At 43.0% G+C, this 26,829-nt stretch overlaps 1 protein-coding gene across 1 annotated transcript in view; it reads left to right on the top strand.

The window, feature by feature from the left end:
• Positions 1 to 26,829, top strand: part of LOC126419020 (lysosome membrane protein 2-like) — a 415,667-nt gene that overhangs the window by 94,420 nt on the left and 294,418 nt on the right. The gene's annotated exons all lie outside the window — the stretch shown is intronic.

The raw sequence follows: 26,829 nt of genomic DNA, 5'->3' as shown, positions 1-26,829 counted from the left end.
GTCGAAGTATCTTCATGTACGTAGACACCATCAGCTGGCTTGTAAATGCTGAGTTGCTATTCCAGAACATGGAGAGCCCCGGCAATTCTGTTCGTGTGTTAGAGGTATTTTGAAGTGGAATGCAGTGGCAATGAGAATTTGGACTGAGGACTGAGACATGCCAGGGTAATCCGTACAGCTGTGTGAGCCACTGTGCTGAACTGGCTTAGTGGCTAGCGCACCTGCTTAGTAAGCAGGAGACCTGGGTTCGATTCTCGGCCTTAGTACAAATTTTCACTCGCTACTTCAATCTAAATACATAAAATCATATCCGTATGAGACCAGTAAACTCTTTGAAATTGTCATAGTTCCCATTGTGCGAGACAGGTACAAGGACACTTCAGAAAATGTTATGTCGTCCCACACCGAGACCGTTGTGCAACAAGTGATGCATTGTCAGCACAGAGCACATGTTCTGGATTTTCGGCAGAGACAGTCCTGCACCACAGTGTGAGTGAACATACCCAAAGCTGAAGTATGTGGGACAGCAAGATTCTTGTTGGCAGAACGCCAGATTCATCATGAAATCCTGGCGATATGTGAACCAGATGCAATTTCGTGTCCAGGTGTAATGGAAAGGTGCCAACAGTTTGCCCAAGAATGTACAGATGTGGGTGGTACTGATCGGGAAACTGAGATTTTACACCGTGCGATTTACATTGGGGCAGGGGGGGGGGGTGATTTTCCAACGCCGAGGACGTTCAGACAGCGTGGCGTGTACGCTGTGTAGTGCTGCATTTAATAAAAATTACTTGGCCTGCTTTAATAATGTGTAACTTATTTTTGAAGTCCCTCTCGTACACAGTATGTATATGCGGTAAGTCGTGTGCGGTTGCAGTTCCCTGACCACTCGGCTGATGGCAGAACGTACTCATGAGGACAGAATGTTTGCAACAGCCACCATTGCATTGGAAATTTCGAGGAAGCCATGAGACTATATTATTGTTTGATTTGGCTCTGAGCACTATGGGACTTAACATCTATGGTCAGCAGTCCCCTAGAACTTAGAACTACTTAAACCTAACTAACCTAAGGACAGCACACAACACCCAGCCATCACGAGGCAGAGAAAATCCCTGACCCCGCCGGGAATCGAACCCGGGAACCCGGGCGTGGGAAGCGAGAACGCTACCGCACGACCACGAGATGCGGGCTGTTTGATTTCTTACGTAGTCCTACATTACTATTATCCTAGATATAATTGTACATTTTCGGCAACAGATCATGTAACATATCGGCAGCACTTGGGTCAAGTTTGACAACTGACTTTGGATAAACGATTTCAAGTATAAATACTAGTTCTGCGACATTACATTTTACCATAATTGACGCACGCTAAAGAGATATATGGGTGACTATATGATGTTTAACATGACTTATATTTTATTGATCACTGACAGTACAGTAACCGGCTCTGACCATCACGTTAGATATATCCTCACATTCCCTTAAATGTGCTTACAGAGGGACGAGACACCTCAAACATATTGGTACTTAACAGAACATTAAATCAGCGTTAAGCAGCCCCGGGTTGAGTCACTGTTATACAACTGGCAGTAGTGTTTTCTTGTGACGTCCAAGATAATGCATTTGCGACAACGTGCGGCATTGGTTTTACTGAGAAACTGTTAGTTAGAATTTGAAAAAGTCATGATTACCATCTCGGCCTGCTGATAAAATTGTTTATTTAACAGCCAGTTTCGGTCTACATCAGGCTCTTTAAGCATTTGTAGGATTTTCATTAGTCAAATATAAATCATTGACTTCGGACAATGAATTTGTCACTGTTGCCACACGATAATATAAACTATATCTTCAGGATGCAGACTGTAATGGGTATCAGTGCAGATATTTTTGTTGGTAACTGAGAACAGTGCACTGAACAATATTACATCACCATTTATTTCGTTTACAGACTAATAGTTACAGCTATTAGAATTATATGTTTTTAGGTTGGTTAGTACTTCCAAGTATGTGTGGCAAGACAAGCCATTAATGCTTGTTTTCCCCTGGGCAGCAGGTCAGGGTTTGAAGTGTGGAGAAGTGGACGCAAAATGGTTTGCCAATACCGACAGGCGTAGTCCACATAGTGACGTAGTTAAGAACACTGTGCAGAAAATATAATGTATTAAATTATGTGACGTGTTTGTGAGAAAACTGTCCGACACAGAAGAAACAACTAAGCCATTGATATGTGTGCATATATTAATGTAACACAGACCAAAAAATCAGCGCTTCACCCATTACTATATATATAGTCACACTTTATATGTAAATGATGTTACTTGTATTAAGATGCGACAAATTCATGGTCTTGTTCTCGCCTAAAATGATGCTGTAAATGCTTTTAAGAAGCTGATGGTCTGTCGACCGAAACTGGTCGTTAAATGAAGAATTTTATCAGCAGTTCGAGGCGGTAATCGTGACATTTTTCAAATTTTTACGGAGTGTGGGGCACCACCTCATGGAAATCTGCTGTGAGAAATTAGCTTTTACACCCCCAACCGGTCCTAGCACCTTTTACAAGCAATTACCCTAATTTTCGCTTTTGTTATCTCTCCTTAAAAACTGGTTGGAAGGGCTACTTGTCAGGCAAGGGCATTCCACAATAGCACTGGCCTAGTTCAGCTTGTCAGTCAATGACTTACTTCTTTATCGGTTTATATTATTTCGATTATTCAAAGAACGAGGTAGTCCACTAACCGCGGCAGTCGCTCAGCCCGCAGGGTCTGCACCTTGTTGACTGCCGCAGTGAGAAGCCCACCTCAGAGCAAGCAGACCGCTGCTACTGCCGCAGGAGAAAGCAGTGTATCGATCTAGGAAGTGCAGCGACTAGCGTAAGTCACTGCGACACGGGGGTGTCCCGATCGCCCGTAATTCCCAGGGGCTTGCTCCGTGCGTTTTACGTAAGACTCTCCTGCCACATGCGTGAGATTTTCTAAGACGGTCGAGCGTCCCGTTCTTTTCCCACCCTATTTAGTCTTCTGTACCGATAAAGGAACTATTATTTAGAGTCCTACTTTAAAGCCCAAACCTCTTTTCATCATGTCTGAGCTCCATGGCGCTCTTTCCCACGCATGGGATTTGTTTAGGCCTCTATTCGAAGTTTTCCAAACGAGCAAGCTGTGCGTTTGTCTCCTCCCATCATTTCTTTTGCATGCTCAAACAGCCTAGTGTCAAACACCATCAGTTACAATCATACACAGGCACATAGCTCGCACATTTAGTATTTGTAATTACAAGAACGAGCTATAAGCCATTTACATTAGTACATTGTTCAGAAAGCCATTGGCTAATTCCCGCACTGAACTCGGCGCTCACCTACAGAACATAGGACTGCCCGTTTAAAAGAAAACTAAAGATATTGGCTGTTTACCGTCACAGTTCGTAGCGCATTACTGATGCGACCTTGCAGTTCTCAACACCTAAGGAAGACAACTGCGTCGGTCGTGGAAATGTTGTTGTTGTGGTCTTCAGTCCTGAGACTGGTTTGAAGAAGCTCTCCATGCTGCACTATCTTGTGCAAGCTTCTTCGTCTCCAAGTACCTATTGTAACCTACATCCTTCTGAATCCGCTTAGTGTATTCATTTCTTGGTCTCCCTCTACGATTTTTAACCTCCACGCTGCCCTCCAAAACTAAATTTGTGATCCCTTAATGCCTCAGAACATGTCCTACCAACCGATCCCTTTTTTTAGCCAAGTTGTGCCACAAATTTCTCTTCTCTCCAGTTCTATTCAGTACCTCCTCATTAGCTACGTGATCTACCCATATAATCGTCAGCATTCTAATGTAGCACAGCATTTCGAAAGCTTCTGTTCTCTTCTTGTCTAAAATTATTCATCGTCTGTGTTTCACTTCCATACATGGCTACACACCATAGAAACTCTTTCAGAAAAGACTTCCAGACACTTAACTCTATACTCGATGTTAACCAATTTCTCTTCTTCAGAAATGCTTTTTTGCCGTTGCCAGTCCACATTTTATATCCTCTCTGCTTCGACCACCATTAATTGTTTTGCTCCCGAAATAGCAAAACTCATCTACTATTTCAAGTGTCTCATTTCCTAATCTAATTCCCTCAGTATCACCCGATTTAATGTCCGCCCGCGGTAGCTGAGTGGTCAGCGCGACAGAATGTCACTCCTAAGGGCCCGGGTTCGATTCCCGGCTGGGTCGGAGATTTTCTCCGCTCAGGGACTGGGTGTTGTCATCATCATCACTTCATCCCCTTCGAAGCGCAAGTCGTCGAAGTGGCGTCAAATCGAAAGACTTGCACCCGTCAAATGATCTACCCGGCGGGAGGCCCTAGTCACACATTTCCATTTACCTGATTTAATTAGATTATGTTTCATTATCCTCGTTTTGCTTTTGTTGATATTCATCTTACATCCTTCTTTCAAGACACTGTTAAACAGCTCTTCCCAAGTCCTTTGTTTGGAAATATCGTGCAAAAAGATAAACGCTTTCACACCGGAAAGCGTACTTTCACCGGCACATTGTTGTTTTCAAACTGGAGTCTAATAGTTCAGCATTTTATTACGTCCGTGAGTGAGTGGTAAGTGCGTCTGACAAGGGAAGACCTCAGACAGGGCCATATTCCGCTCACATTTGGCAGGTTCATTGTGGAAACTTAAAACGCAATCCTCTAAGATATTTTGGCTCAACATGTTACCGTTCTTAAAGAAAGCATGGCTCAAGTTCATGAGCCCAATAGACTCAAAATTGATAACAGGAATTTGAGCGTCTTTCAACATATGCAAGATGCGTGAGACAAATAATGAGATTGGCAACAGTGCGAGCGAACTGGCAACGCTGTGTTTAAATGGCTCTGAGCACTATGGGACTTCACAACTGAGGTCACCAGTCCCCCTAGAACTTAGAACTACTTAAACCTAACCAACCTAAGGACATCACACACATCCATGCCCGAGGCAGGATTCGAACCTGCGACCGTAGCAGCAGCGCGGTTCCGGACTGAAGCGCCTAAACCGCTCTGCCACAGTGGCCAGCCAACGCTGTGTTGTGTTTGTGCAGCGCAGTATGTTCATCCCCTTCAGATGTTCAGAGTTTTTAGCTCTGTACAACTATGAAGTGAGTTTAAGAACGCCAACAGTGAAGCTGCGTGTTACGTAAATAGGGCAGAGGAATTTAGTGCATGGTTTTGCCATCCAATTTTGTCTTGAAATTGGCGAGTCCGCGAGTGTGACCTTTGAAAAGTCGAAACAGGCTTATGGATAACATTCCTTATCGAGAGCACAAGTTTGTCGCTGACACACACATTTTTTGGAAAGCCATGAATATCTTTAAATTGAACCTCGCTCAGGGAGACCTTCAACTTAAAAAAGCGACGAAAACGTCGAATCTGTCCATGCTCTTTAGAGATGAGATCCACGTTTAACAATAAGGATGATGGCTAACCTGTTTAACCTGAACGCTCCAACGTACATAAAGTTTTGACCGAAGTTTTGCACATGCGAAAGGTTTATGACAAAATGGTGCCGAAAAACCTCGCAACTGAGCGGAAGGACAATCGAAGAAACGTGTGCATTGATCTTGAGAGGATTGCCAGTTACCACGAATGATTCAGTCGTGTGATCACAGGTGATGAATCCTGGACGTTTGAGTAAGATGCTGAAACAAAACAACAAATTAAGGAATGGCTCAGTGAGACATTTCCTCGACCGAAAAAAGCTCGAATGAGCAAATCAAAGATCGAAACAATGCTGATTTCCTTTTTTGACGTAGGGGTATGTTGCAGAAGGATTTTGTTCCTCCAGGACAATCTGTCAAGCAAGTGTTTTACAAAGGTGTCCTTGAAAGGCTCAGGTTAAAGGTGAATCAAGTGAGACCAGGCATTGCAAACAAGGGGACGCTGCATCATGAGAACGCCCCATGTAACACAGCCATTTCCATCACGGAATTTTTTTATCTCAAAAGGCATTCCTATTGTTCCACAGCCCCCTAATTACTTGATCGGAGTCCATGTGACTGTATCCTTTCCCCGAAATTAAAAAATGTCTTAAGGCATAGAAAGACCCTACCAGTCGAAGCCTTTCGGGGCTGCTGCCAACAGAGAGAACGAAGACTCTGGCAGTGCACAGCTGCCTTAAGGAACTACTTTGAAGAGGACAATATTATTATTTGGAAAGAACAATAAAAACTTCGGTAGATAAAAAATGTCACACAATTTTGTTCAAACACCCGGTATATTTCCTAGAAATCGAGCAAAGGAACTTTTTTCACTTACTCTTACTTACCCACAAGGTAAACACTCCGCAACGAAAGCGCCGCTGTCGTAGCGACCAAGCCATCTAGCTGGGGAGCGAAGAACCTGTGTTCGATTTCCAAATGCATTCCTTCTCGACATTTTTTTCTATATCGAAATAGGCAGTAATAGGCGAGTTAATAAGGTAAGTAAATCAATAATGAATAACAACAACACAGTGCTGATAAATTTCCCTGACGACTTAAATTACTATGGAATCTCCTTGAATGCAAACAATTCCCAGTAAGAGTGCTGCGAAGATGAGCATTCCACGCACGTTATCGCGTAAAGGAGAATAACGAGTACATATATACAGGGTGTCCATAAAGTCCCTTTACAACTTAAAAATTGTATTACAACGGCAGTTGTTGAAATCTTTTAGCAACATTTATTTTATTGTAATCAGTGTTTATAAAAAAAATTTAAGAGTGTTCAATAGACCTCTATATAAGTGCCTTTAGTTGGGCGAAGCACACGAAGACAGTACTCGATTTCTTGCCGTGTCCGCAGTATCATAGCGTCATCAATGGTGGCAATGGCATTACGAATCCTTTGCTTCAAGTCAGCAATGTCCCGTATCTACGTTTGATACAAGATATCTTTTACATACCGCCATAAAAAAAAGTGCAAGGGAGTGATATCTGGCGAACGCGGTGGCCAAGGAATTGGATCATCCTTCCCAATCCATCTGCTTGGAAACGTTTCATTGAGGTGGTGCACCATCTTGCTGGAAAATAATAGTTGCTGTAAGTCAGTCAGTTGTGGTGCTACATTCGGTCAGAAGGTCGAGGTAAATATCTGCAGTAATTGTTGACTCGTTGAAGAAAAATGGACGAATCATTCGGTTGCACGTGATTCCACACCACACATTCACTTTTGGACTATCCCGGTGAAGCTCCCTAGTCACATGGAGGTGTTCAGATCCCCAGATTCTCGCATTGTGTCTAATGTCCCAGAAAAATGGAAAGTTGCCTCGTCACTGTAACAAATTCGCTTGAGGAATGCTTCATCCTCCGAAGGGCGTTCCAGCGTGTTGAGTGCAAGCTCTGTCCGTTTTTTGCCTATCATTTGGCTCAAGTGTCTGTAACAATTGCACTTGTTAAGCGTACAACCGTAAGTTCTTGTGGAGGACCTTATGCACAGTTCAACGTGGTAGTTGAAACTGTCTGGCAGCAGTGCTGATATAATTCGTGGGTGAATGAGTGAAGACGTTTAAAGCGCGATCGATGTTTTCCTCGGATGTTCTTGGTCGTCCGCTCCTCCCTTTATCCAACACTGTCCCTGTCTCCATAAATTTTTTGTGCCATACACGGATTGGAGGGCGCGATGGTGGATCTCTACCATACTTCGTTCTGAAGTTTCGTTGAGCCTGAACATCCGATTTTGTCTCAATAAACCAGGACACACATTGTGCCTTCTCTTCAGGAGTTGCCATTTTATAGTTCAGTTCCTTCATCAGCAGAGTACCTGAAACACGCAATTTTAGTGTGTATAAAAACTTAAGCAAACAGTGATTACAGTAAAGAAAATTTTTTTAAAATATTTCAACAACTGCCGTTGTAATAAAATTTTGAAGTTTGAAGTTTTAAAGGGATTTTATAGACACCCTATATATATAATCATGCATTCGTACACGACGCTGTATTCCAACAAAGCGTTTGCAGTCAGCATCTCGTGGTCTAGTGGCTAGCGTTGCTGGCTCTGGATCATGGAATCCCAGGTTCGATTCTCCGCCAGATAGGGGACTTTCTGCACCCAGGACTGGGTGTTTGTGTTGTCCTCATCATCATTCGGATAGTGGCGAGACTGTAAACGGGAAGATTAGAACTTGTACGGACGCTGATGGCCATGATGATGAGCGCTCCCAAACCATCATCATCACAGTGTTTGGAAATTTTTGTGCCTAAATTTTTCCTGTGCTCACACGGGACTAATGATTAACTTGGTCCTCGCGGTATAGAAGAGGTCAGACGTTTAACTGACTCGTCAAAAAAAAAAAAAAGTGACTTGCTCCAAATATACGTTACATTGAGTACTTAAGAAATATGTCTTGAACATTTACAAACCATAAGTTTCTGATAAATCGATTAGTCTGGTATTCGATTCCTTGGGTGCGTGGTGGTATGTTTATAGATGACGTGGGTCAAGCGACTTGCATGGTAAAGGTAACTCCGCCAACCTGCACACCTGTGTGCTATCCTTCTGATGTTTATTTCTATCCTCAAGTTAAAACATTATTTCGGGTCTTCAGTATTGCAGTCAGCTCCTGGAAATCCACCGGGAATTGCACAACCACATGAATGCAATAACGAAACATAGCATAATTCATTATCAATTTTTCATTACCAATTTTACAGCCAATGATTTCGTATGTGTGGTATACATGAAACTTAATTCTCTCAAAATAAGTATTTTTAAATGTAAACAAAGTTGGTTTCCCGCCGATTCTTGGAAGGAAATGATTTACTCCTATTTGCGCGAATATTGCAGTCATGAGATGTTCTCCGTGCCGTGAGTATATTTGTTTCGAATGTTTATATGACAACTAGCATATGCTGTTCGAAAGAAACGGAGGATGTGTAACAGAGTATGGGTAAGAGTCATTGTAAAGCGTCTAGTATTTATAATTCCAAGTCGTTTGAGAAATTCAGCCTGATTTTTCTGTAGCACCAAATCTCAAACGCTTCACTTCCCTTCTGACCCGATTTTCCTACAGTCAGTGATTCACTACCATACATCTGAGGTCATCAGTCCCCTAGAACTTAGAACTACTTAAACCTAACTAACTTAAGGATATCACACACATCCATGCCCGAGGCAGGATTCGAACCTGCGACCGTAGCGGTCGCGCGGTTCTAGACTGTAGCGCCTAGAACCGCTCGGCCACTCCAGCCGGCCCAGGAGGGTACAATAAGACTGGAAGACAAATAACGAAGTGCACGGATTAACAAGTATCTGAGACAGGCATTCAGTCTTTCGCCACTACTGTTCAATGACAGATAAAAGAAAGGCTCAGCAGTGCAATTAAAATTCAGGGTGAAAAGGTATCAACGATTGGATTCGTTAACGACACTACAGCAGTTAAGTCCCATAGTGCTCAGAGCCATTTGAACCATTTATTTTTTACTCTCCTGGTTCTTGTACGTACTGTATATCTCCCGTCATCGCCTATAGATTTTCCTAGCTCGATGAATGCTATGAGTGTGTCTTGGTTTTTCTTCAGTCTTGCTTCCATTGTCAAGTGCAGCGTCACCAGTGCTTCTCTGGTGCCTTTACCTTTCCTGAAGCCAAACCTATCGTCATACCTCTATTGCAGGTGATCGTTGCAAATACGTCGTATTTGTGAAATTGTACTGGCCCTAGAATATAATAGGCCGGTCCTGATGAAAGGAAAGGATTAGGAAAGGTGCTGTTGGACTACCCGGCTTGTCAGTGATTAGAGACAGTCTGTAAATAAGCACTTCGTTTCTGATGGCCGAGGTTTCTTCCTTGTATGTGCGGATACGGATTGACAGTTCTGTTAAATTGGCTGTCTGCCCTGCGGCCGCTCGCGGCACCTTTGACTGGGATAGCCAGGACGCCGGATGTTTGTAACCATTCTCTGTACTGATATCAGGCTGCTTAATAACTTCATTCGCCTCACTTATTTTGTGCTGACGTGTCTACGACTCTTGCGCCAGCACACGGGCTTCCTGGAACATGACAGGTTGTCCACAATCACGGTGGTTCGGACACTACAGCCTAAGTAAAGGGCTACAGAAAAACTGTCAGTGCATTTACGCTCATACCACGAAGAAAACATGCCTACCAGAAGCCAAGAGCTGTTTTTAAGACTGTCGCCAGTCACTGACAAGCTGGGTAGTCCATGAATAGCTTCTTTCTTACCCTCTGCCTTTCGTCATGGCTAGCCTGTCATAATATAGGTCCAATAAAGTTTCACAAACATGACGTATTGCCACCGATCGTCTGGAATAAATGGAGTCACCTTTCCTCCTCCTAAACCAATCCTATCTTAAGGAAGGCCGTTGTAATATGGTCGAAACGTCGCTATTACAGTTCATGATTGTAGTATTTTACACAACTACGCTGTAAAACACACAGAAGAATTTTAATCATGACACCGACCACGGAAGCCTACGTATTTATAACGGTAATCAGTTCGTGGCTCAGTATTTCAGTAGCACAAACTGTCGGAATCCTTATCAGGGTTTAGAAAGTGGGAGTGTTGCTTTTATTAAGACATTTGTGTTCCGCAGCAATTAGCGGAAAGAAGATGAAAATTATGAAGAAAATAGTTAGTAACGTGAAAATGTGCTGATGTGCAGCATGTGACTAAATGAGAGGAAACGCAGATGCCAACAAAAAACTCGAATAGCTAAATTAATTTCTTATTTACGTAAACAAAAAAATAAGACGTTTAACTGTTTTATAATTTACAAATATCGCATATGAAAAGGAAAGTGTATTATTCTATATTGCACAGCAGATGCCATTAAGTAAGAGGCGAAACGCGTCTCGATCACACAAAATAGATTCCAGAAAGAAAAAGGCTTTTCTCATTTACAGAACTGAAATACAGCAGCGACTCACCTCTGCGATACTTTCATTGACAAGATAGTGAAACAGCTGTGCTTTTTTGTTTTAAAAATTGGAAAGGCTCTGAGCACTATGGGACTTAAATTCTGATGTCCTCAGTCCCCTAGAACTTAGAACTACTTAAACCTAACTAACCTAAGGACATCACACATCCATGCCCGAGGCAGGATTCGAACCTGCGACCGTAGCGGTCGCGCGGTTCCCGACTGCAACGGAAGTTATTTTATTGTCTGTGCCCAGTTACTTTCCTCCCTAGTGACTTACTATAAATCCCACGTCGACTGAATCTTTCTCTGTTGATTCCAGTCAGAGAACGAAAGGCAACTCACTTTTAATTTTCATTTGTTGGAGTTCTTCCTCCAGTGTAGCTGCTTCCCATTAGTGTTCCAGCAGTCTCATTGTGTAACTATCTTGTTCGTGATGTTTCTTAGTTCATGCCATTTTTTGTCGCATTAAGTCTCGGGTAAATTCCGTCGTAGGTCATGTCTGAACTCCTACATCCGGCTTTATGTAACTAGGTGCACGGTTGAGTTTTATACTTCCGTGAGTCATTATTGCGTTGAATGAAGAAGCGAAACTTTCCACTTCAAGTTTCCATTTGAAATTAGTTCCTACTGGATATAAACAGGCACCGTTAATAATAGAGCTGCCTGAACAAGCCTTACTTCAAACTGAAAACATTATTCCCTTTCTAATAGAGATCTATCCCATGGAACGTTAGTCAGATGCCATTCCTCTAAAACTTAGTTAACAACTAAAAAACGGCCTAAAACAATCTTTATTCATCCTATTTCCAGATTCATGAAGTGATGCCAGCTTTCACTCGTAGCCTCATGAAGCTAACATTGATTTGTAAATATTTATTATTTGAAGGAACTTTCTAGTTTTCTGTATTTCTTTTTGTGCTTATGATACGTAATATTCGGACAAATTTTGCCATCATTTTATATAATTTGCATATAGCGTGACATAATTCTAATGAATCCAGTGCTTTCTATACTTAGACTGAAAAGAAGAGCATACTCGATAGCTAATTGATTGCTTCAAACCACAAGCTCTTTGATTTTCTAACCCACATTTAAGCAAAATAAACATTGGCTCTGATGTAACATAACATACACTTCTGACCAACAGCAATTGCCACTGAGCCAGCAATACGAAAAATGGTTTTAGCCACTTTTATGTAAAAACTTGCGCTGTCTCATTTAATGGTGAAAATACCTAAATTGGAATACCAGTTTTCCCTGAAAAGACTTTAAATTGCTTAATAAGTATTAACAAATAGAGAAACTTTAACTGGTTTCCGTACAAGGTACGTAAACAAAATCAAATTCATGTTGCTTGAACAAAATTTTACCAATTCAAAAACATAATTGAAATTGTACAAAATCCCGTTTACTTTTGCTTAATAAAGTTGGTCATACTGACGTCACCGAAACAAATCGTGTCCATAATTATTTTTTAAATTCGATTTACATGCTGTATGAAACGGTGTTCTATAGCGAGACTCCTCTCATCTATTTACTATTTTAATACACCTATAACGCATTGATGTTTTGGCTTCCCTCCTACGTTAAAGTGAATTAAATTTCTATTGCCGAGAGAGGCGTGTTTCTCTAACGTTACGGCGCTTGGCATTTGAACGAAGTCTGCATGCGTCAAGCGAATAAAAAGACTTTTGCATGGGAGGAAAGAGATTCTGCACTGTCATGCTCGATGTGAGAGACACACGGCACCTGTCATCGCCAACAACATTGTGCAGACAAAGGGAACTTCTTTTCGCCGGGACGAAAACAAGAGGAACTTTCGCACGTTCTGGAAGAGCTGCTGAGCATTTATAGTGCAGAGTCTCACGCTAGTGGGCCGCATGGACATTTGAACGAGGCTTTGCGGGGATTATCCCCCTGGCTAAGCTTCCGCGAACAATGAGTGGCGGAACGGTAGACGGCTGCCCTCGGTAGCAGAACAGGAAACCACTGGTGGAAGGGGTGAGAACTCTGGTTTGTTAGTAAACTTTGGGTGGAGTCATCAGCTGTCCGCTTGCCGTTGCGCTGCTGCGTGTGGTACGTTTCCTCAAACAAAATATACAGCGACTCTTGTCTGCAAATTTCCAAACTTAGCCCTTCCCGTGAGAACGACGTGCAAAGCCAAACAAAATTTCCAGAATTGTCGATAAGTTTAGAAGGTGGAACAGGCTGACACTCATTTCCCGTTTGCATACGTGCGTATCTTATTGGTGGATACTGATGTGTACAGGTCGTCTGGGCAGAAACGCTCGCACACGTCATATTACATAGGTTTAGGTTTTCCGTGGTGGACGTAGGAACTGCGACAGTGCGAACAATATAGTGACTCATAAGTATACACTTTGTTGCCCTGCGACAGTTAAGTTGTACAGCAACTCGTTGGGATGTGCTTGCGGATAGATACAACTAACCGGTGGCCTGTCAAGGTATGTTTTACTGAATACAATATCAACAAGACTGTGTCCGTCCTGGGCGCCACGCTGTCAATCACTGCAGTAAACAATTCTCCCTCAGCGAATGCTGTACGTGACTCCGCTTGTAGACGAAGATCCGCAAGCTGATCACCACTACGAACTGTAGCTACGAACATCAACCCTTGAACTCCGTATTAGAACTGTCGTACGACAACGCCGAACACGATCTATCCGTTGCTGACTGTGGCCGCCGTTTATCACAACGCGGAAGTCCATCTCATCGGCGGCGGCGAGGAGGTTGCGGTTTGGACCGCGCTTGTGGCTAACAGCGAACTTCAAAGCGCCGCCCGTGGCGCCTGTCGGAAACTGTACCAGCGTGCCAGCCTACGGTTCCGTCCATTGGCGAGAACACAACAGATACATTTTAATTTTATGGTGGAGGCTAGGGAATGGACTTCCAGATCCCTGACTGGATGAGCACTTGGACCCTTTCTGGGCTTGGCTGGAAAGTATTGTGCCAGGTGCCTTTCCTAGAGCTAAGGAAGACTACTACAAATTGAGAGACGCCTTCAGAGTCGGATTCCGATTCGTGTGTATAGTCTGATCGGAATTCATACTTGGCGAGGCTACTCTAGATTCTGCGGTGTTATGCGTTTTCCTTGACTTCAGTCCTCCGCCAAGACTTCCAAGTTTCATTGTGAGCCAACGCGCATCTGCAGGGATTAATCAGGATAAGATCCACGACTCGCATCGGTTCAGCCAGCGAGTCTTAGCAGCCGACACAATACGGCACACTATGATATGTCAGCTACCACCTCAATGGCAGCCACAGTACGACCATATTTTTTTATGCACACTCCCTCTTCGGAAATCGCGATACACTGAGGGAAGAGTAGTTGATTCCTGGTTTCTATTTTTCGTCTTAAAATGGTTCAAATGGCTCTAAGCACTATGGGACTTAACGTCTGAGGTCATCAGTCCCGTAGAACGTAGAACTACTTAAACCTAACTAACCTAAGGACATCACACACATCCATGCCCGAGGCAGGATTCGAACCTGCGACCGTAGCAGCAGCGCGGTTCCGAACTGAAGCGCGTAGAACCGATCGGCCACAGCGGCCGGATTTTGTAGTCTTTGTAACTTAACAAATGACGGCCGGAGCAAGGAGGACATAAAAAGCAGACTATTACTGGCAAAAAGGGCATTCCTGCCCAAAAGACGACTACTAGTGTCAAACACAGGCCTTAATTTGACGATGATATTTCTTAGAATGTGCGTTTGGAGCACAGTATTGTACGGCAGTGAAACATGGAATGTGCGAAAACTGGAACGGAAGAGAATCGAAGCATTTGAGATGTGGTGCTACAGACGAATGTTGCAAATTAGGTGGTTGATAGGGTAAGGAATGAAGAGGTTCTGCGCAGAATCGAAGAGGAAAGGAGTCACTAGGAAACACTGACAAGGAGAACGGACAGGATGATAAGCCATTTGTTAAGACATCAGGCAATTACTTTCCTGGTACTAGAGGGAGCTGTAGAGGGCAAAATCTGTAGAGGAAGACAGAGATTGGAATACATCCAGCAAATAATTGAGGACGTGGATTGCAGGTGCTACTCTGAGATGAAGAGGTTGGCACAGGAGAGGAATTCGTGGCAGGCCGCATCAAACTAGTCAGAACAATGATGACCGAAAACAAGTTTGATCTACGCTCTTCAAGCACTGGTATATACGTTTTTCTGTTCAAATAGTTCTGAGCGCTATGGGACTTACCATATGAGGTCATCAGTCCCCTAGAACTTAGAACTACTGAAACGTAACTTAGGTAAGGAAATCACAGAAATCCATGCCCGAGGCAGGATTCGAACCTGCGACTTTAGCAGCAGTGCGGTTCCGGACTGAAGCGCCTAGAACCGCTCGACCAGAACGGCCGGCTTCCATACCCACGGAGCACTTGATAAACAAGAGGTCGTGTTCACGGCACACCCAGCTTCTGAAAACCTAATTTATTGAATGGTAGCTTCTGTGCTGACTTACACCTTCTTCTTAAATCTCCAGCATCAGCATGCGTGCGTGTGTGTGTGTCCAGCGTTTTTTATTACTGATGATAACGGAACTGAAAGAAAGATATATAGACTCTCAGGTAGTGCCTATGTGCCTCCTGACCTCTGTCAGATGAGGGCAGATTGGGAAAGCCATGTGATACCAACGCTTTTGATCGCGGTCAGATGGATGACGTCTGACTGCTGGATCACACTGTTTCAGAGGTCGTTCATAAATGAACTTTTGAGGATCTATCTCTATATCGAGAGAAACGGCTATCATCGTATTCTTCCACAGCGATAGTGGAGTACTATAGTAGATTGTAACAGTGGTAAGGAGACTACAGGAAGTAACTCACCAAATAAGTGCAGCAGCCACACCCTTCACAGCAACTCCGCGCTGCGGGGTGCAGCTCGCAATGAAACCCATGTGTACCACTGCCCACAGCACTTCCTAGGAAATAGCAACTAGTATGGACCCAAGCATGTGAAATGGTCGTTTGGACTATTGAGCTACAATATGAGTTCGTACACGCCGATGATGTTGTCTGACAGAAACCACGTGAGGCAATGTCTCCCGTTTGTCAATAAGATACCTTTCAAATTAGTTGCTGTTCCCGCCCGTGGATCACTTTTGCAAGGGTACTGGATATGATATTACAACTTAAGAACAACAAACAGTAACGCAATTCATATGATGGGTTGATTCCGTGATGATGATACAAAGTTTCAGGAATGATGGAGGGTAAATATATTAATTCGAGGTAAGGAACGCTGGTCCGGAAACGACCCAACAGAAAGTTACCTAAAATCATTCTGAAAATTTCGACAGTGGACGGCTTCTACTGTAAGCTCTTTGCCTTCCGTGTTTTGGGAAGGGGTGGTGTGGATCATAACAAGAAAAAATTATCTGATACTCATGTGCTCTAAAATGCTTACCTTAAGAGCTATGAACATGTGTTTAGCAGAGGATGTGTGTTCCACATTAGCGAAGATGAAAAAGTACTCATAGCTCTTAAGGTATCCATTTTAGAACCTATGTTTAACGGACATTTTGTTCTTGTTTTGGTCCATTCTGTCTCCTCCCAAAGTATGGAAGAGAAAGTCGCCTTACAGTGTGTTTGTGAAGGGTGCTTCTTGCATGGTACCACTATTTATTGCTCCCTTGCTTGTTCCATTAGCGACTAGCGAATGTGGAGGATTGTCAGCAAACCCCCATATTAGTTACAATTTCTTAGATTTTCTCGTTAAATTTTCTTAGATTTTTTCGCTAGACATATGTGGGAGGACGTGATGTTTCCCGAATCTTACTGGGAAGTACTATCTCGGAATTTCGATTGTAAACTTCTCCGTGTCGTACAACGCCTCTCTCGTAGCATCTGCCACCGGAGTTTACTGCGTATGTCCGTAACGCTCTGGTCCCAACGAAACGCGCCAGCCTTCGTTGGATGTTGTCAATCTTTCCTTTTATTTGGACATACTAAGGGTCCCAACCTGATGAGCGGTACTCCAGAGTGAAGCCGAAAAGCGATTTGTAAGCCACTTCTTTCGAGGATGAATTATATTCTCTTCAGATTATTGCTTTGAATCTCAGCCTAGCATCTCCTTTTCCTACAATTTGTTTTATTTGACAATGCCACTTAAGTTTGTTCCGGGCGGTTACTCGTAGGCATTTTACCGAAGTTATTGTTTCAAGTGATATGTCATCAATAGTGTACTCCTACAGTAGATTCCTTCGCCTGTTAATGCGCAACAAGTTACATTTATTTACTTCTGCGAACAGTCCTAATTATACAGGGTGTACCAGGAGGAGGGCATTTTGCTCTGGCATATGACACGAACGATCATTCCAAGCTAAAAAGTTTAGTAAACGTGAAGTCTAAAACGTATACTTTAAAAGTTGTGAGCACAAGCTCGATGCAAGAGAAGTGTTTCATAGTAACGAAGATGAAATAGTGTTCATAACTAATAAGGTATGCATTTTAGCGCCCAACTTTGTTAGTATTTTTTACTTCGAATGATCGTTCATGCCAAATCTTTAAATAATGAAAATTCCTCCTGGAACACTCTGTAATCGTAAACAGTAAAGTTCATATCTCACTTTCTTGGGGTACTAGTGAAATTACCTTTGCATCTGTCGATTACGTGCCGTTAAGAGCAACGTGTTAGTCTATTTGCGCCGGCCGTTGTGGCCGAGCGGTTCTAGGCGCTTCGGTCTGGAACCGCGCGGCTGCTACCGTCGCAGGTTCGAATCCTGCCTCGGGCATGGATGTGTGTGATGTCCTTAGGTTAGTTAGGTTTAAATAGCTCTAAGTTCTAGGGGACTGATGACCTCAGATGTTAAGTACCATAGTGCTCAGAGCCATTTGAACCATTTGTCTATCTGCAAGGTGGTCCTCAATCCAGGCAATAAATCTGGTCCGATACTCATGAAGCTTGTATCATTTTCACTAAACGAGAGAGCGGAACAACACTGAAGAGCCAAAGAAACTGGTACACCTGCCTAATATCGTGTAGGGCCCCGCAAGCGCGCAGAAGTGCCACAACACGTCGCGGCATGGACTCGACTAATTTTCGAACTAGTGCTGGAGGGAATTGACACCGTGAATCCTGCATGGCTGTCCATAAATCCGTAAGAGAAAGAGGGTATGGAGATCTCTACTGAACAACACATTGCAAGGCAACCCAGGTATGCTCAATAATGATCATATCTGGGGAGTTTGGTGGCCAGCGGAAGTGTTGAAACTCAGAAGAGTGTTCATGGAGCCACTCTGTAGAAATTCTGGATGTGTGGGGTGTCGCATTGTCCTGCTGGAATTGGCCAGGTCTGCCGGAATGCACAATGGACATAAATGGATGCAGGTGATAAGACAGGATGTTACGTACGTGTCACCTTTCAGAATCGTATCTAGACATATCAGGAGTCCCATATCCCTCCAACTACACACACCCCACGCCATTAAAGAGCCTCCTCTAGCTTGAACACTCCCCTGCTGACATGCAGGGTCCATGGATTCATGAGGTTGTTTCCATACCTGTACACGTCCATCCACTCGATACAATTTGAAACGAGATTCGTCCGACCACGCAACCTGTTTCCTGTCATCAACAGTCTAATGTCGGTGTTCAGGGCCCAGGAGAGGCTTAAAGCTTCATGTCGTGCAGTCATCAAGGGTACAAGAGTCTATAACGATGATGTTTGGTCGAATGGTTCGCACTCTGACGCTTGTTGATGGCCCAGCACTTTGCAGCAGTTTGCGGGAGGGCTGCACTTCTGTCACGTGTCGAACGATTCTCTTCAGTCGTTGTTGATCCCCTTCTTGCAGGATCTTTTTCCGGCTGCAGTGATGTCGGAGATTTGATGTTTTGCTAGAGTCCTAATATTCACTGTAAAAATGGTCGCACGGGAAAATCCCCACTTCATCGCTACCTCGGAGATGCTGTTCCTATCGCCCGTGCGCCGACTATAACACCACGTTCAAACTCACTTAAATCTTGATAACTTGCCATTGCAGTAGCAGTAACCGATCTAACAGCTACGTCAGACACTTGTCTTATATAGGCGTTGCCGACAGCAGCGCCGTATTCTGCCTGCTTACATCTTTTTATTTGAGTACGCATACCTACACCAGTTTCTTTGTCGCTTCAATGTACATCAAATGGCTTACTGAAGTCAAGGAACACGACATCAACCTGGACGCAGATACTGATGAGACGTGATAACATAACCTGGTAGGCTTCATAGCTTCATTTGAAAATGTACTTTCAGAAATGAAACGTAGTGGCAGGAAATGAGTCCGTTTTTCGGAGATCGCTTCGAATATTGAGGTCATTTCTTTTTTCTTTTTTTTTTTTTTGTTAGCCGTTCTGAGAAGATATTCTCCCAAAACGCCCTAGCTGTCTCTGAGTGGAAGGCACAGATTTCACTATGTTCCATCGAATATAGGCACAACGTACCCCAAAGTACATGCAGCTTAGCAGTCTTAATTCTGACACTTCGTTGCTGCTAAAAAGAAACCTTACGGAATCGAATTGAACCATTCTGTTGACGGAACTCATCCACTCCAACTCCAAGGTAGACTGCTGTGAGGTCTTCCCCCCCCCCCCCCCCCCCCCCGTGCCTGTGAGATTTTTCGACCAAAATTTCTCAAACGCGCGACCTAAATTAACTATTCATAAGGTACGTAATCGTTACCTGAATTAATTGTAGCGTGATGGGAGGAACTCAAGTTGATGATGGACAATGAACACTCAAGCCACGTATAGTGCGATTCACTTGGATTTCTGTTACACTGACTTAAACATTCCCTTCGAAGTTACATCATCCCATCATTGCTCTCACGACAGGGACTGGGTCAGGCGCACTGGGTGGCATGCGTCGATGTTTGAAGGCGGAGTCGATCAAACCCACTCAACTCTCTCTATTAAAAGTTACGTGCAACAAGGGAAATCATCAGATACAATACCACAGAGGTTTCTAGCTTCCGACGGAGAAGCAGTTAACGGAAGGAGATGAACAGTGTTCGGTCGTTATCCCCGAAAAGTCCGCCTCCAACCTTTCCTATTTGGGCGATAAAAACATTAAAAATCCGATTCAAATTGCGTATGTCATAAGGAGGCAGGATGGCTGTTTTCTTTAAATAATGAACTCTGCAGATTACAGCGAGGTAGGTAATCGCTAAGCCAACAAAACACAATGGAATCTGGCTTCCATTTGACAAAAAAAAAAACTCTCTCGTACGGAAGAAAAGACGATAGTTAGGCTACAAATGAATTAGCCGTTACCATTTTTCCCAGCTTCTGTACTTTTTTCTACAGTTTCTGGAAGTTTCAGTGTATTTAGTAAAATTATACAAGTGTTCGTTGGTTGGTTAATTTCCATCACATTTTCTGTGAATAAACTGTTGCCTTATAAATTAAATGAGAACTGAAGAAAAAAATAAAATGTAACACTTCACCACCTATTCACATTACAGCGACTTGTAGAAATTACGGTATTAATTTTAACAATATTCTATTTTTTCATTTTTTGGGTCTAGTTTTTAAACAAATTCAAACTCAGATGTCATTTTAATAAATGATACTATTGTTATGTATTATCGAGTCAGTATTCAGGAAATTAATTCACGTACATTTTTAACTGTGGGTAACTAAAAAACCAGACTTCAGATCAAGCACAGATCATCTTCTCCGTCACCTCCACCCCCCCTCCCCCCCCGTTCCCCTACCCCTTTTGTTACAACGCCTTCGAACGGCACTTATTCGTTTCACCGTCCCCTTGAGAAGCAATAATGCCCCTAGGGGACGACAACTCCCTGGTTAAAAACCACTTGTCTACAGTACCCCTTAAGCGACCTTTGCTTACTTCAAGCCTGCTACAGCATAATACGTTTAGCATTTCAAGTGAATATGCTAGTATTTACGAAATACCACGAAGAGTAAGAAAGACGTTTGCGTCGACTGAACTCGCAGAGACAATTGTCACTCTCTGCAGCTGACTAGCGCAGAATCCTTGCAGCAAGTCAGCAGAAAACGAGGGACTGGGAACCTTGTTATCATTTCGTCACAGGGGAATGGACATTGAGTCAACACGTGGCGATAATTCTTATCAGTGTGCAGCTCTGATTTCACAGTGTCTGCAGCAGCATGTCGGCGTGAAGGGACTGCCTCATGACGAACCTTCTGTCGTGGAGCCGTCAGCGATGCGAACAACGTTACGTATCGTCCAATAGACTCCGCTCCCGGAACCCGACGAATCGCTGTTTACAAGCGACGGCACGGAAAGACGCGGAAAACCTGATGCGCTTGATGCTGACGTAGAGCTGATAAAAGCGAGGCGTCTAGTGCTCTATGCGCTAATACGCAGTATGACCGTTTACAGATCACAGTGCGCTTTGCCTTTTCCGTGATCTTCGTAAATATCGTCTGGTAAATGACAGGACAGTTTCATCAAAAATATAGCTTCCTCAGCACCTTTAACAATTGTCCCAAAAATTTTGGCATGCACACACATTCTCGCTGTTTTTAAAATACAAGTCACTTCTCAATTCCACATATTCTCCTAACCGTAAATCGTTCACGCTCATTAGTCCGTAGTTGTAAGTGCCTCCCTCTCTTACTGCTAATATCTCATTCATTGCTTGCCACTGCTGCTGTCTCTTCTCAGTATCACTAACTCTTTCTCGTTGTCATTGTCTTAAACATTCTCATTGTCACTGGCTCTCACCCACATTCACTTTCTCTTCTCTATTCCTCTCCCACTGTCATTGTCTCCTTCGCTCTTTCTGTACCAGAGCCACTGTCTACTATCTTCATTTACTACTTTTCTGTCTCTGCCCCAGATGCTCACATGCCAAAATTCCTGAGAAAATTTTTAAGGTGATGTGGCAACTGGTACCCCACTTTTCAACCAGTTTTTTTTTTTTTGATACAACATATTCTTCCCTTCTGTGCTCCGAAAGAAGCATTGTTTCGCTTGTTCCATTCTTTCCCTCCTACAGCAGGTCATTTCGCTCATGTGAAAAGAACTTTGTCGGGCAATAAAATTTTGATAGTTTACTTATCCGAAACTGAAATAATGCAACACTAATTTTACGCTTCAGACTGTATTTTACGAGCACAAAATTTTTGCACGTGGTTCAGTTCTAGAACCCATCTGATGGTAATAGAGACACTTTACGGCATATTTATCTGTGCTACTTCACTTTACAAACTACGTTTTCGCCTCACACCTATTCTGGTGTGGATATTGTAATTGCACCAGTAGGGCAACTTTGACCCTCTGTGTCCCAGAAAGAGAGAAAGTTGTCAAGAAAATTTTCAAGGTTGTTAGAGATCGGTATCTTAGGAATGTACCGCAAAAATTTCAGCCATTTGCTGTGCACTGCCATATTGGAACCGCGGCTTGGTTCTGGTACCCAAAAAAATGTTTGTCGGTGAAAAACACTTTTTCGGGTTTTCTCGGGAACCACCCATGAACCAAACGGAGCCTCCATAAGGCATTATGGCGCATCGTGGACCACAATTCTTACAGAGAAAAGGCTCAAATCTGGCAATGGGATGTGCATATGCCGGTAGATTTTAAAGGTTGTCACTTGTTTAAGCAAAATGTTTCGCATTACCACTTGATAATGGCCTTAAGGCCGAAATGGCACTTGTGAAACAAATAACTGCAACAGTCAACGGCAAATATGACGTCTTGTAAAAAATGATTCACCTGTTTCTCAACGAAGCTTGTAAAGAACCTTGAGTGGTGATCTGTGGTTGCATCACCTAACATTAACAAAAAAAGTATTTTTAATCAGTATGTGGAGAAAGTGTAGACTCGGCAATAACCAGAAACACAAAATTACGTGAATATTAAACTTCTCGTTTACTAAGGAAGTATGTTGAAGATAAGCTACGACAACTCACTCGGGTGTTGACGAAACATCCAGCGTCTCAGATGAGCCGCACATTAACGTTTTTCACCTACGGTAAAATACGACGTGGGCACAATACAGCGATGTATCTGCTGTATTAAGGGGCTCCGGAACGCCCTATACTTGCAATGTTAAAATAACGCTTATAAATTACATCTTTCCTCACAAAGTATTTGAGGTACACACTACTTCTACACGCATAGAAAAATTATCAGAATGTCGCGATGAACTCGTGTACGCTGTCTCGAATTTTAGCATCATTTTCAGTGTCCACCTGTCGGTCCAATAGTTCAAATCAAAGTCCTCACATTTACGGAGAACAGACATAAAACATTTTTCAACTATAAATAGGGTCAAACAAGCTGAGCCTTCACGATAATCAACATGTCGTGGCAAATTAAGATTTCTCCCAAACAGAGATTCGAACCCATATCTCCTGCAGATAGCGAGCGGTCGATCTGGCTAACTACGCCGTCTCAATTTGCCTGAGTGTTTCGATGTTTTCAATAATTCCGCAGAGATTAACATCCCTCGATCTAAGCTACAGTTCCACTCTTATCCTCTCCACTGAAGATTTTCTCGTGTACATTGCGGGAGAACGGCTGGTTGTATTATTAGGTAATAGGAGCGGCAGTGTATAAAGGATCAAATACTAATGACTCAGTGTGCTACTATTAATTTTCCATAAGTTAAACCGTACTGACATGAAACGGTATTGACACACGTCGCAGACCTGAGAGACAATGTATTTTTTATTTAGTTAAGGCGTCTTTCGCCCAACAATTGTAAATGAACGTTTTTTCCAGCTGTGTGTTAGTTGGGAGCAGCGATAACAATATATAAACTCTCAGGAGTGCTGATTTACTCGGAGATGATCGGTTATCTCTGATTCATTGTATGTAACGAGAACTACTACTTGTGTTTAGTTAGTTAACAAACTGTTTTCTGTGAATAAATCAAAGATATTTAACAAGATAAAATATATTTCTTCAACAAAACCTACAAAGATAATTACCATTCGATATAGTTCAGACAGTTGGAGTCCTTGAGATATGATCACAGTCTAGAGCCTGCTTGCGGTCTGGCTTTATATATGAAAGAATTTTCTCCGTTAAAGTCGTTACACGAAAAATAGATTTTCTCCTTATACAGGCCAGTGATTGTTACTCCATGGAGAGCGCTACGTTTCATGGTAGTCACCACTCTGTCCGAAGTGCTCCGCAGAATTCTTTGTCAAATCCCAGCATCACAAGAAACACCAGGTGCGGCGGGGTGGAGCACATAGAATTCTACGGCGACTGTCTTCAAATGGCTCTAAGCAGTGTGGGACTAAACATCTGAGGTCGTCAGTCCTTAGAACTACTTGAACCTAACTAACCTAACGACGTCACACACATCCATGCCAGAGGCAGGATTCGAACCTGCGAGCGCAGCAGCAGCAGCAGCGCGGTTCCGGACTAAAGCGCTTAGAACCGCTCGGCCACAACGGCCGGCGGCGACTGTCTTATTACATTTTCAGCTCTACGAGACACCGGGCAGTGTGTCCAATAAACACAAATTGCTATCAAAGAAGATGAAATGGTTCAAATGGCTCTGAGCACTGTGGGACTTAAATTCTGAGGTCATCAGTCCCCTAGAACTTAGAACTACTTAAACCTAACTAACCTAAGGACATCACACACATCCATGCCCGAGGCAGGATTCGAACCTGCGACCGGAGCGGTTCAAAAAAGATCTGTTTCTTTAATTCCTTTTTTTCGCGATTCACTATGGGACCTTAAACTGACCTATACAACAGACTGTTAATGAACTGCAATTTAATAATCTTAGTCTACATTTAATGAACTTCGTCAAGTTAGACTCGACAAGAGTAACAGACTGCTGAATTAAATGTCGTTAATTACATAATTACCAGAATTCTACCAAGTAAATCAAATATTGTCTTTTCGCTATTAAATAGTTATTAAAAGTGATAATGTAAGTCGAGGTCAGCTTTATGCTTGGAGAGCATAATGGGTAAGGCGATAAGCAGGAGACCGGGGCCGGCCGAAGTGGCCGTGCGGTTAAAGGCGCTGCAGTCTGGAACCGCAAGACCGCTACGGTCGCAGGTTCGAATCCTGCCTCGGGCATGGATGTTTGTGATGTCCTTAGGTTAGTTAGGTTTAACTAGTTCTAAGTTCTAGGGGACTAATGACCTCAGCAGTTCAGTCCCATAGTGCTCAGAGCCATTTGAACCAGGAGATCGGGATCGCAGTCTTTCACAAATATTTTTTATCACAACGTATTCACTAACTTTTTCAGTGAATAAATCAGATTAAAGCCGCATAAAAACTGAACTCTGTTACTTAACAAATACTCCAGTTTTCTTTAGGAGTTGTCATTTAACATATGTTCTGCCGAGGAGGACGAGTATCTTCCGGAAAGTCTGGACATACACTCCTTCAAACATATTTTAATAATTACGTGAACAAAACTCTGATAACCGGTTTCGCCTGAATTAGGATTTCTTCAGGTGTAAAATGGTGGGAGCAACCTTCGTTCTGTGTTTTAGTTTTGGGTCTGAAGAGGGCCAACTGTGCCGGACACGATATCACAGTTAAATAAAATCATCTCTTTTGTTCAAGTAGGTATAAGATATCACTGCCGTCTCCTGCGGCAAACGCCGCGTTTCTATGTATTTTAATAAACTGCGATGCACAAGGCTCTAGCCATTAATCTCAAACACGACTCACTCCTCAACTATGGAGCTTCACCCCTTTGGTCTACAGATAAACACTTCAGCTTTTGAATCCAACTTAAGATTCCGTTGTTGTCTTATATTCAGTATCTCACGGACCTTACAAGTTTTCAAAACCGTACTCGAACCAACACTCCATTTACAAATGATTTGGTTCTGCACATGTTGGTACTAGACGTCGGTTTACCGTTGGTATCTCCGTGCTTAGTGCTGCATCCTAGCATGAGATTAGGTTGCCAGTGGTCCAAAAAATTCACATTCAAAAACTTTCCATTTACGTCATGGAACAACTTTCTGACGTCAAGCTGTGTAACGACCTTCAGTCGTGGCATTCCTCTCGCTCTCGGGCGCAGTTGTGCCCATCAAAAAATTTTCCTACATCACGTAACACTGTCCGACATAATGGAGTTGTTCGTCACCTGGAAGGAGTGAGAGCCGCTGAAAGAAAAGTTAATCCTCTTAGGCAATTTACACCACTGGCTTTTGGCTTCTCAGCTACAACTGTTTAATTACAGATGAAGCTTTCAAACATGTCCACCTGGTAAATTTAAAACGGACCACTACCTCAGTAAAATGCTTTTCTTAAGCAGCCATTGACGATACGTTGCAAATAGTGAGAGATATTGTGTGGTCTTTAGTCCGAAGACTGGTTTGATGGAGCTCACCATGCTACTTTATCCTGTGCAAGCCTCTTCATGTTCAAGTAACTATTGCAATCTACATCCTTCTCAATCTGCTTACTGTATTCATCTATTAGTCTCCCTCTACGACTTTTACCACCCACACTTTCCTCCGATACTAAATTTGTGATCCCGTCGCGTCTCAGAATGTGTCCTGCCAACCGACCCCTTCTTTTGGTCAAGTTTTCCCACAAGTTTGTCTCCCCAGTTCTATTCAGTACCTCCTCGTTAGTGATCGACCCATCTAAATTTCATCATTCTTCCGTAACACTACACTTCGAAATCTTCTATTCTATTTTTCTCTAAAATGTTTATCGTCCATCTTTCACTTCCATACATGGCTACACTCCAGCAAATAACGACAGAAAAGGCTTCCAAAAAACCTAAATCTACACTCCTGGAAATTGAAATAAGAACACCGTGAATTCATTGTCCCAGGAAGGGGAAACTTTATTGACACATTCCTGGGGTCAGATACATCACATGATCACACTGACAGAACCACAGGCACATAGACACAGGCAACAGAGCATGCACAATGTCGGCACTAGTACAGTGTATATCCACCTTTCGCAGCAATGCAGGCTGCTATTCTCCCATGGAGACGAT

This window comes from Schistocerca serialis, chromosome 9 (genome assembly GCF_023864345.2).
Source record: "Schistocerca serialis cubense isolate TAMUIC-IGC-003099 chromosome 9, iqSchSeri2.2, whole genome shotgun sequence".
Lineage (NCBI taxonomy): Eukaryota > Metazoa > Arthropoda > Insecta > Orthoptera > Acrididae > Schistocerca > Schistocerca serialis.
The sequence above is the reverse complement of the archived record's forward strand: the minus strand, read 5'-3'. Positions and strand labels throughout refer to the sequence as shown.